The sequence below is a fragment of the Dromiciops gliroides genome, chromosome 2 (genome assembly GCF_019393635.1).
Source record: "Dromiciops gliroides isolate mDroGli1 chromosome 2, mDroGli1.pri, whole genome shotgun sequence".
NCBI classification, from domain to species: domain Eukaryota; kingdom Metazoa; phylum Chordata; class Mammalia; order Microbiotheria; family Microbiotheriidae; genus Dromiciops; species Dromiciops gliroides.
The window spans coordinates 467558745-467571706 of NC_057862.1; the positions used below are offsets into that span (position 1 = coordinate 467558745).

Genomic DNA, 12962 nt, shown 5'->3' on the forward strand with positions numbered 1-12962 from the left:
TATGATTGTGATAAAATACTATTGTGCTATAAGAAATGATGAACAGAAACAAATGTGGAAAATATCTACTGTAACTAGAAAATAATAAATACTTTTAGGATTACAAAAAAAAAAATGTTTGCAGGGGCAGCTCTAAAAAAAAGGTTTGCAAAGAAATGATGAACAGGATGCTCTCAGAAAAACCTGGGAAGACTTCTATAAACTGATGAAGAACCAGCAGATCACTGTAAATAGTAACAGTAATACTATATGATGACCAACTGTAACTAACTTAGTTATTCTCAGCAAAACAGTGATCCAAGACAATTCCAAAGGACTCAGGATGGAAAACGCTGTCCATCTCCAGAGAAAGAACTGGTGGAGTCTGAATGCAAAATGAAGCATACTTTTTTAAAAACTTTTGTTAGTTTTCTTGGGGTTTTTTGGGGGGTGTCTGTGTTTTCTTTCACAATATGACTAATATGAAAATAAAAATAAAATAAAAGATGATCTCAGTTCCTACTGCGTCCCAATCTAGATCTATCATCATAGGGACTCCGCCCCCACTCCCATTACTCAGACCATGAAATGAAAAGAAACCTTTTGCAGGAGTTGAAAGAATGGAAAGACACAAAAAAATCTTGAATCTAAGTTCCTCCATCCTGCTCACTTCCAATTAACAATGAAATGTCCAGTCCCTTCTGCCAGATACATGGAACTGGCAAGGTTTTTGAAGCCCTGACTTTCAGCTCCTGCCTCATCCTTAGAGGGTAATCCTGGTTCTTTCTCTGTACCCTCAATTTCCTTGGCTTCCAAAGCCTCCCTTCTGTCTTCTCCAGAAAGAAGCAGTGATAGAGTAGAAAGAACACTGGATTGGACTCAGAGAATGTGGGTCTTAATCCTAGCTTAGGTTTGGGTTTTCCATCTGTAAAATGGGGATGCAGAATGATGGAAAGATGCTGATCAGAAAGCCTGGGGTCCCTCCCACCTTTAACTTCTTTGGTTTTGGTTTTGTGTGTATGGTGTGTGTTGGGTTGGTTCTATTTTTGTTTTTTGTTTTGTGTTAACTTTTCCCAGTTATATTTTAATCTGTTCAGTAGCCCTGGGGAGTTTTCCTGGGTTTGACAGGTAAATTTGACTCTTCTAGTTTAGTTTAAATGAGAGGTTAAATGCCTTGCTAGGCTCTCATGGGCAGGCTAGGGGGCACAGTGGATAAAGCACCCAGGGTCTGCAGACAGGGAAAACCAGAGTTCAAGGTCAGCCTCAGGCACTTACTTTGCAGTGTGACTCTGGGCAAATTACTTAACAACTCTGTGCCTCTGTTTCCTCATCTGTAAAATGGGGAGAAATAATAGCGCCTTCCTCACAGGGTTGATGGAGATTAATGAGTTTAATATATGTAAAGCACTTTGCAAGCCTTAAAGCACGATATAAATGCTACGTATCAACATTGTATTTGTTGTGTTTATATCTCAATGTTTAGAATAGTGTTTCTGCACATAGCAGGTCTTAAGGATTATTGAGGGCAGCTAGGGTGGTGCAGTGATGCAGCACTGGGACTGGAGTCAGAAAGACGCATCTTCCTGAGTTCAAATCTGGCCTCAGACACTAACATACTATGTGATCCTGGGTAAGTCACTTAACTCTGTTTGCCTCAGTTTCCTCATCTGTAAAAATGAACTGGAGAAGGAAATGGCAAACCACTTCAACAGCTTTGCCAAGAAAACCCCAAATGAGGTCACAAAGAGTGACCCAACTGAAAAATGACTGAACAACAACATTCCAACGTGTAGAACAGTTTGGCACATAGCAGTAGTTTAGGGTTATTGTTGGTTGATTTACAGGATCATATATTAGAGTTAGAAAGGACCATAGGGGTCGCCTAGCCCCACCCCCTCATTTTACGCAGGAGGAAAACTGAGCCTGGGCAGTGCTGGACAAGTGGAGGTGCCAATGAGCTGGAGTGTGAGCATGAGCCAGAATTTGCCTGTGAAATGGGTGATGGAAGCTAACCCAGGCAGTGAGCCTGGGCACACTCGTTTCAACTGTGGTGGCTGAGAACAAAAGGGTGATGGTAGACTATGAGAGTTGGGAATGAGGTGGGATATACTGAGGTGTTTTGAGACCGAAATGCTTAGAGTAACATGAGAATAGGGAGAAGATTTGCAGAGAGGGTGGCAGAGCTGGAATGGGTACCCAAACTCTCCAGTGTGGAACAGCATCCCTTCTCTCGCCAGCTCCCCATCCACTTCTCTCCTTTAGTCACTGCAGCAATTGTATCCGCAGGGCAAACTACAGAGAAATCCCTTTCTACTGCTGTGTTAATAACCTGGTGTGGTTTGTTTGGTTGTGTCTTTAGAAGTCAGACCTGGGCAAAGAGAGAGATATGAGGTACATGGCTGGCAGGGGAGGAAAACATGGCACTCGTTGGCATGTGGTAATACATATTCATGGCATCTGCCAGCAAGAGGTCTCAGGGGGATTTATTTAGATAAGTCTAAACTCCTCAGCCTAGCATTCACAGTCCCTGCAAAGCTCTGTACCTGATCCACCTGTGCAGCCTTATCTCATACCATCCTTTTATACCCAGCACACTAGCCCAACTTGACCTTCTATCACACAATCCCAAGTGTTCTCCTCTCTGTCTTTGTCCTGCGAGGGCAAATGTCATAGTGGTGGAGAGACTGAGTTAGTGTCAGGGAGCTCTAGGTTCATGCCCTGCCTCTACCACATATGTCTACGTAGCCTTCATTTCACTTCTCAATGGTCTAATCAAGTTTCCCAAGTTTATAAATTATGGGTAAATTGCATACCTGTATTGGTGAAGGGAGTTTCACAATAGAAGTTCCTTACACTGATAAAATTAACAACCTCTATACACACACACACACACACACACACACACACACACACCAATCACTTCACCCTTTGCCTGAAATGCTCTTACTTCTATCACTGTCTATTGAAAAAGCCTGCCAATCCTTCAAAAGCATACCTTGAAAATACAATTCAAATACCCGTTTTCTTTCCCAGTTTTCCAGCCTACTCTCTTCCCTGTCCATCAGAAGTAATCTCATTGAACTTTATATCTCTCCAGAGCTTTATCACATTCTCCTGAATTGGAAGCCATTTACAAGGCTGAGGTGAGAGCCCTAACTCCACCATACAAAGACTAATTCTTCCTAAATGCCAAATCCTGCCCATCTCTTTACTCCTTAATCTGACAAAATATTTATTAAACATTTATGGGCAATTCATTGTGATGAGTTCTGGGTTGCTAGGGATACAAAGATGAAAGAAGATATTCAAGGAACTCTAAGACCCTTGTGTTTTGCTCCATTTTGTGTAGTACTCCCTAGTACTGTGTAGGCAGTGATCATTGATTGATTCCTTGGAAGGTTTAGAATGTCAGTCTCTACATACTTTTGGCAGATGGTTGCCTGAAAAGGAGGGAGAATACCAAGCTCCCACATACCTCCTCTAGCAAAAACCTGAAATTCACAATAGACAAAATAATGATAAGAAACCCAAAGTAAAAAACTTATAGTAGTGGATTTTTTCCACCCAGAAATACACAAAAAGACCCTTTTAGCTCATGGGCAATAGTAATTGGGGGGGATGTCAGCAAATTCAGTGCTAGTACAAGCAATCTGCAGTCCTCCCAGATTGATCAGAGACACATGTGTCTGCAAGGCTCTCTGTCCAGAGGTGGGCAAGAGTAGAAGCTTCCCTAAGAAAGACCCTGGAAGGTCAGGAATGTCAGAAGACGCAGTGTAATCAGAAAACCCAGGGAAAGGGACATTGGAGGTCTCAGAGAACAGCAGTGAATAGTGCTGGCAGCTGTGTTCAGATTTGGGGACAGCCCAGGCCCAGAGTCTCTGAGATCCTTAGCATTTCTGACCTGAAGTTGCATCTCTATCTAACTTCATAGATCTAAGGGACGCCTAAATTTCAGGAGGAGGTGGTCAGCACATTGACTGAAGGGACTCAGGGTAAGGTCAGCAAGGTCAACCACCCTTCCCCCAAAAGTTGTAGCATGGGACAGAGCTTGGCCCTGGAACAAAACCCCAATTCAGGAACTAATGCTGGAGAGATATGTAAATCAAAGAAAATACTGACCAATATAAAGAATTATTGTGGATAGTGTAGATTCCATCCAGAAGAAAAAGCGAGTAACTCCATAACAATTGTAAGAAGGGACTCAAATGAAAAAAAAAATGTGTTCCATAAAGAAAGTAATACCACGAGATATTTTTAAATTAAAATAAAAACTCAAGAAGAAAGAATTGGAAGGAGAATTGATAAGAAAAAAAAGTCAAAAACTTTAACCAAGTAATAGACTCCCTGAAAACTAGAATAGACCAAATAGAAATCAATAACTGAATGACAGCAAGAAATATTAGAACAAAAATAAAAAGATTTAAACTATGGAAGACAATATAAGATATCTAATATAAAAAATAATTAACCTGGAAAATGGGCCAGAAGGAAAAAATTTAAGAATCATTGAACTCTGTTGGTAAGATTCTTTCTCCTCTCACCTGAAGCCTCCCTTTCTTTCTGTTTCCCCTATAATTCACTTAGGCAATATTGCAATATTATAGTTATCTTTTCATCTTATTCCCTAACATATTGTGCTTCCCCTAAGGCAGGGACCCAAATTTGTATCTCCTCCAATATCGGAAATGGTTCTGAGCAAAAAAAGTAGTATGTAATAGTGTTTATAGAACACATTTTTAAATAGAGAATCATTAGATTCTCGAAAAAACATGTTTTTTTTTAATCTGAATACTGTATTTCAAGACATCATAAAAACTACCCAGATCTATTAGAATCAAAGGGAAAATTAAAGATAGACTGAATCTACTGACCACCGCTGGAGGGTGGGGGTGGGGGAGCCCTAAGGAGAAGTCCCAGGCATGTTATAGCCAAAATTAGAGTTCCCTCATTTAAAAAAAAAAAAATCAAACATTCAGAAAGAAATAGTTCAAGTACCAAAGAACCATATTCAGAATCACACAAGACCAGGAAGCTTCTATTATAAATGAAAAGAGATCTGGAAATACAATATTCCAAAAAGGCAAGAGATATAGGCTTGCAACCAAGAATAACTTATCCTCCAAATCTGAGTATAATCCTACTGGGGGGGAAAACACACCCCAAAAAACAAAAACAATATCATGGACCTTTAATGGAATAGGGAACTTTCAGTATTTCTGATGACTAGACCAGAGTTGAGTAAGAAATTTGAAACTGAAACAAAAGAGTCCAGAAAAGTCTAGAAAGGTAAATATATTAGAACAATTGGAGGGTATTAAATGTGATGTAGTACTAAGATCCTAATAGGAAAAGAAACAAGTATCCCTTTGTAATCTTAACGATATTGTGGGAATTAAATAAGAAAAACAGAGGATGTGGGGGGGTGGAGTGGTTTTATTTTGAGGGTCTGAAGAAGGGAAAATGAAAGAAACATAAAAGGAACTCACTAATACAGAAAAGAGGAAGAAGGGGATAGAAATTGCTATTTCTCATAACTGGAGGGTATGAGAAGAATATAAATGAAGGAAACAGGCATCAGATGAAACTTACTCTTATACGAAATAGACAAAGGACGATTGAAAACACACATGCATACACAAGCTGTGTGTAGAAGTACATCAAACTCAACAGTCAAATAAGCAGAGATATGGGAGGGGAGAGGAGGTTAAAAAAGGAAAATACAAGGGAAGAAATGGCCACAAGTAAAACAAATTTCCCAATGTTGAATAAGGAATTTAATAGGGAAAAGGGAAAGCAAAGAACTAGAATTTGAGGAGGTATCCATCAATTGGATAATGACTGAGAAATTTTGGCATATGAATATAATAGAATATTATTGAGCCTTAAGAAATGATGAAAGAGATTATTTCAGAGATTGCTGGGTAGTATGAACTGATGGAAAATGAACCAGGAAAACAAGTTATACAAGGATAACAACAGTATGGAGAAAAACATCTTTGAAAGATTGAAAAACTTTAATCTGACCATCCACGTAGCCAGAGGACCTGTGATGAAGCATGTTATCTACTCTCTGACAGAGAGGTGATGGATGCAAGGTTCAGGAGAAAACAAACATTTTTGGATAAACATGTGGACTTGTTATATCTGACTTGTTTGTTACAAGGGTTTTCCCCCCTCTTGGTTTTTAATTGGGGAAGGGGAAATTAGAGTTAAGGATAGCTAGGTGACACAATGGATAGAATGCTGGGCTTGAAGTCAGAAGGGCTTGAGTTCAAATCCAGCCTCAAATACTTGCTAGCTGTGTGACTCTGGGCAACTCACCTAACCCTGTTTGCCTCAGTTTCCACATCTATAAATTGAGTTAGAGAAGGAAATGGCAAATCACTTCAATATTTTTGCCAAGAAAACCCCAAATGGGGTCATTACAAGTCAGATACAATGATTCAACTTTTTTTTAAAAAGTGGTACAGCAGGGGCAGCTAGGTGGCGAAGTGGATAGAGCACTGGCCCTGGATTCAGGAGGACCTGAGTTCAAATCTGGCCTCGGACACTTAATACTTACTAGCTGTGTGACCCTGGGCAAATCACTTAACCCCAATTGCCTCACAAAAAAAAAAAAAAAGTGGTACAGTAGAAAAAGCACTGGGCCTGGAATCAGGAAGACCTCAGTTCAAATGTGACCTCAAACATTTTTGTTATCGCCAAAATTGGGGATCTCTCTTCCCCAATGAAAGGATAACCACCTTACAATTGCTGAAGAAAGAGACAAGAGACTGACAGCTAAGCAGAGCAGTGGCTAAATGATTGCAGATAACAACTTATAGGGTTTCAATCAAATTGAGATGTTACAATACAATTTTTAACAAAACATTACCCTACAAAAATATAAAATATACCAAATAAGAAATAGGTAGCTTAAACAATTTAGTCTTATAAAGTTAAATTAAACAAGCTATAAATGCCTTTCTCTTTCTTTGGATTAGGGTGCTATGGGTATGAATGTTGCATAAAATGTTAGAAGATGTAGCTGAATTGGCTTGACTTAACTGCTTTTCTTTGTTACATGGGAAGGCTCACTGATTGGAAGTTGGGGAGAGGACATATCCCAAAATAATTGATGTAAAAAAGATATCAATAAAACTTCCAAAAAAGAGAGAGAAAGTAATGTAGAATTATTACATGCTTTTTTCTTTTAAAAGCAAGACCAGAAAGATGCTGGGTAGGGATCACAGATTTCAATCTGACTGATCCCTGAGAGACCAACTAGCTCAACCCCTTCATTTTACTGAAGAGGACTTTGAAGTACACAGAGAGGTTAAGTGACTTGCCCATGCTCACACAGCTAAGTGTCAAATCTCGATTCAACCTCTGGTTTCCCTTCACTCTAATTTCAGTGTCGTTTCCACTATGCCACACTACCTTCCAAATGTAAGACATACTCCTTGCCCTCCTACAGGGCAACTTAGAGTCTAGTTAGAGAACCAAGACATAGTTCTCTATACTTGCTCCATTCACAACCACTGTTAACTTTCAATGGATTTGAATGAGTAGGAAAGAACCTTCACAGACACATACAATAAAACTATATTCTTATCTTGAATCCATGTGGGGAATCCAAACCCTAGTGCGTAATGAATGGAGTCACTTGTGGTACAGGAGGAACAGATTACCGTTTGGGGGTGTCATGCCTCCTGGCCAAAACCCCCTTTTCAAAACCTTGGAAAATCTCTGCTAGCGATGGCCCAAGACAATAATGCCAATGCTGCTGTTTCTAGCCTATCAGCTTGTAAAAGGAAATGTTAAAACATCTTCATTCTTCCCCCCCCCCCCCGCTCCATTGGCTCCCTCCTTTTCGTTCACATAAACACAAACATACAAAGACACACACACACACACACACACACACACCTTCACCATTCTAAGAGAAGCAGATCTCACTTGACTTTGCCTTCCACTTTAATAGACCCAATTGCTGCAGCCTGCTCTCCAATTCTATCACTGTACCATAGACTTTCTTTCTGACCATCTGAAACCTTTCTTCTATCCTCTCTCCTGTAAATGTTCTTTCTAAGGCACCAAGTCCAGCACAGCTCCCTTAGCCTGTATGTCTTAGCAGCATCTAACTAGAGCAACCAACACACTTCCAATGATGTTATGGGACTGCAGGTGATGGAATAATACTGCTTCAGAAGAACAAAAGCTTAAGATTCCCCAATGGACAACTGAGAGGCAGGTATCCCATGGGAGCAGACTGTAATCCATGACCCTATCCTCCAGGTTACTCAGGCTCACAACTTAGGTGGCATTCCCAACGCCTTGATCTCTCTCACCAGCCCCACCCCAGCTGATAGTGCCTCCTCCCCAAAATTACCTTGTATAGATTACGTATGTATGTATTTAGATCATACATGTTGTCTCCCTGAGAGAATAGAAGCCCCTTGAGGGCAGGGGATGTTTCACTTTTGACTTTGTATCCCCAGCCCCTAATACAGTATCTGAGATATAATGGGCGCTTTATTAATAAAGCACCCACCATATCTAAATATAGGTACTTAGGAAAGCATCTGTTGGTTGACTGATGAGTGACAGCATCGGGATTGAACCTGGGTCACTTGATACTGCATCCTGCTTTCTTTCCACACATCTTCCTTCCTCTCTCTGCTACCACCACTTCAAATCAGGTTCTAGAACCTCAGACCAGAACTTTTGCAATAGGCTCCTAACTAGAGTCCCATCCTCCCCCTGCAATCCATCCTGAATACCACAGCCTGATTAATATCCCCAAAATAACGATTTCATCACATTCTTTTCCTGCCAAAAATCTTCAGTTCTCCAAATACTTATAGAATAAAGCCTGACTCCACAGCCTTGCATTCAATATCCTTGGTAATCTGATCCCTATCTACCTTTCCAACCCCACACCTTACTATTCCCTATACAGATGATTTGTGCCAGACAGACTGACTAACTCAATATCTCTCACCACCACCAATGCTGTGCACATTCTTGCCTCTGCAAATTTAGCCATCCCATTCTTCTGCCTAAAATACCTTCTTTTCCCCAGCAACATTAGAGATGTTGAAAAATGTTTTACTGGTGCTTTTTTCTTTCTTATTGTTAATTGTTGTTAATTCCCAATGACACCTCCTTCCATTCTTTCCAGGAGAATTCTTAAAGCCTTGTAACAAAGAAGTAAGATCAAGCGAAACACATCAACATATTAGCCATGCCTGACAACGTAGGCCTCATTCTACAGCCATGGTCTGCCACCTTTGTACTGAAAAAAAAAGGAGGTATGCTTCACTGTCAGTCCTTATTAGTCAAGATTGGTTACGACTTTAGTAAATTGTTCCCCTATCAAACAGACTCTATGGATACTGACCAAAGCAGTAGGATTTAGGCTAGTGGAATTCATTTTTCTATTTACAACAGAAAATTTTCCTCATAGTTAAAATCTTTTAAAAGTGAAATGGGATGGGGCAGCTAGGTGGCGCAGTGGATAAAGTGCCAGCCCTGGATTCAGGAGTACCTGAGTTCAAATCCGGCCTCAGACACTTGACACTTACTAGCTGTGTGACCCTGGGCAAGTCACTTAACACCCCCCCCCAAAAAAAAAGTGAAATGGGCTTCCCCAGAAAGAAATCAGCCTAGTAAGCATAGAGGCCAAGTCTGGAGATGTACCATAAAGAAAACCAGACAAATTCCATACTACCTCTTCTGAGGTATGGAAATGCCTGAACCTGGTATGAATCTTTGCCTTTCTCCGCCTAACAATTTGATTTTAGATCATTCAGCTTCTATAACTTACTAGAAAAATGAGCCTCTGGCCTCTGCCTGAAGACTTCCAAGGAGAACAAATCCACTGCCCCTTGAGGAAGCTCTCATTGTTAGGAAGTTTGTACTGCCAGTAGAAAAATCAAATCTTACTGCTTTGGCCTTTATCCACAGAGACTGCTTGATGGGGAAATGGTTTCCTAAAGTAGTAAACATACGGGCAAGGACTCATACACGTGGGGAGAGACTAGAAGCAGGGAGAGATTGCAAAAGCCTGGAAAAACAAAGACTGGGCCATCTAACGGGGCTCAGCTTACGGGGGGCATTCACAGGATCATAAAGACAAAGCCAGAAGAGACTTTACAGTTCAACTCATCCACCCCCTTCATTTTACAAATGGGGATTCTGAGGATTAGAGAGTTTAAATTAACAAATCATCAAGTCAACCAGCATCTATCAGGTGCATACTATATGCCAGGTACTGCGATAAGCTCTGGGGATACCAAGAAAGGCAAAGAACATGATCTCTGCCCTCAAAGAGCTCACCTGCTGATTGGAGAGAGAAAGCATGTGAACAACCTCGTGCACACAAAATATATGCAGTGAGGATGGGGGGGGGTAATCTCAGAGGAAGGCATTAGACATAGGAGATAAAGGTCTCTTGAAGCAGGTAAACATTGAGCCAAGCCCTGAAGAAAGCCTGGGGAGCCAAGAGGTGGAGGGGGGCCTGGAGGAAGAGCATTCCAGGCATTGGTGTCTTGAGGAACAAAAGGGGGGGATGTGGTAAAAAGTTTTAACAGTTGGTTAGATAATGGAGAGACGCTAGTTTTTTTTAGGACCACCCTTTTGGGGAGGAGACCAACAGCATGAGCTATGCACACCAGTCCGCCTGTGACGCACGCCAGATTGCCTGCTGAGCACTCGACTTCCAGGGTGCGAGCTTAAAAGGCAAGGAGAGAACGGAAGTGGGGGCTTTTTTCCTGTTCCGCTGGTCTCCTGCCTGTGCTGCACAGACAGACGCGGACTGGAGTTTGACTCGGCCCGCACTTGACTCGGTCTCTCTCCCCAAAGGTGGCCTTGGGTTTTGGTGAGTTTTATACAGAATATAGACTAAGCCTAGACTTAAGACGATTTGTATTGTATTTCTACTTTCCTATCCTTCTAATCAACATCACCTTGTGACTACCATACAATAAAAGGTCTATCTAGAAAACCAGAAGCTTCTTCCATTTACTAGTCTGGGAGATAAATTAAGGGAAAGGTTAAGTAGGGTAGATTTATGATCTAATATCCAATTTATATCTCACAGGTGGCAGCCAGTAAAAAGGCATGTCTGAGCAACGACAAGGAGGCCTGTGGAGCTGGACAACAGAGTACATGGAGAGGGTAAGGTGTAAGAAGTCTAGAAAGGTAGGAAGGAGCCATGTTAAAAAGAGGATTTTAGGGGCAGCTAAGTGGTGCAGTGAATAAAGCACCAGCCCTGGATTCAGGAGGACCTGAGTTCAAATCCGGCCTCAGACACTTGACACTTACTAGGTGTGTGACCCTGGGCAAGTCACTTAACCCTCATTGCCCCACAGAGAGAGAGAGAGAGAGAGAGAGAGACTATTAAAAAAAAAGGACTTTATATTTGATTCTGGAGGTAACAGGCAGCCATTGGAGTTTACTGGGTGAGGAAGAGGCTGGTGACACGGTCAGACCTATGCTGAGTGGAGGATGGACTGGAGTGGGCGTATGGCTGAGACCAACCAGAATGTTGCTGTAATAGTCCAAAGGTTAAGTGATTTATCCAAAGTCATACAGTTTCCAAGTGTGGGCTACATTAAGAGGGATATAGCTTCCAAGAATAGGAAAGTGATGGACACACTGGACTCTGCCCTCCTCAGACCTGATATGGAGTATGTAATTTAGACCTGGGCTCCTCAGCTTAAGAATGATTATGGATGGGGCAGCTAGGTGGCGCAGTGGATAGAGCACCGGCCCTGGAGTCAGGAGTACCTGGGTTCAAATCTGGCCTCAGACACTTAACACTTATTAGCTGTGTGACCCTAGGCAAGTCACTTAACCCCACTTGCCTGACTAAGGGAAAAAAAAAAAAGGACACCAGAAAGAATGATTTGGATCGAGGGCAGCTAGGTGGCACAGTGGACAAAGCACCAGCCCTGGATTCAGGAAGACCTGGGTTCAAGTCTGGCCTCAGACACTTGATGCTTACTAGCTGTGAGACCTTGGGCAAGTCACTTAACCCTCATTGCCCTGCCAACGCCCCAAAAAAGAATGATATGGATAAGCTAGAGAATAGCAAATCAAGTAAGCAGTTATTAAATGCCTACTATGTGCCGGGCACTGTGCTAGGTGCTGGGGATATGGGTACAAAGAATGAAACAATCCTTTCTCAGAAGGAGTTTACATTTTTTTTTTTTTGCGGGGCAGTGAGGGTTAAGTGACTTGCCCAGGGTCACAAAGCTAGTAAGTGTCAAGTGTCTAGATTGGATTTGAACTCAGGTCCTCCTGAATTTAGGACCTGTGCTTTATCCACTGTGACACCTAGCTGCTCCCAGGAGCACATAAATCAATCAATAAAAATTAATGAATAAAAGAAAATTATACATACATAACAGAATATACACATATACATACACACACTACATATATGTGTGTATATGTAGAAACACACACATATATATTTGAGTCTTCTGTGTAGACACAATAACTAGGAGGTGAAGGACCTTGAGTCTGTGTCCTGTGAAGTCTTATGAGCTGATTAGCTGGAGAAGAGAAGTCTCAGGGGGCTCATAATAGCTGTCTTCAAGTATGCGCAAGGCTATGTCATGTGGAAGAACAATCAGCCTTGTTCTGTTTAGTCCCAGAAGGGCAGAACCAGAAACAAAAGGTGGAAGTTACAAAGAAGAAAATGTAGACTTGGTGCCAGCTAAAACTTCCTAACAAGGAGAGCTCCCTCCAGAGGTGGTGGGTTCACTCTCTTCAGGCAGAGCCCAGAGGACCATGTGTCCAGTATGCTATAGTAACTGAACTACCCTAGAATCAAATTCTTAGGCTGAGAGAGGAAATGAGCCTAGTAAACATGGAGGCCAAGCCTGGTGATGTTCCCTAAGGAAATTCCATGCTTCCTCTTCCCAGGTATGGAAATACCTGAACCAGGAAAGATGAGCTGAGTCTGTTTAAAGGAAAGAAAGGATCATGGGGTG

At 41.6% G+C, this 12962-nt stretch overlaps 1 protein-coding gene across 1 annotated transcript in view; it reads right to left on the minus strand.

Annotated features, from left to right (window-relative positions):
• Positions 1-12962, minus strand: part of PTK2B (protein tyrosine kinase 2 beta) — a 170208-nt gene that overhangs the window by 59926 nt on the left and 97320 nt on the right.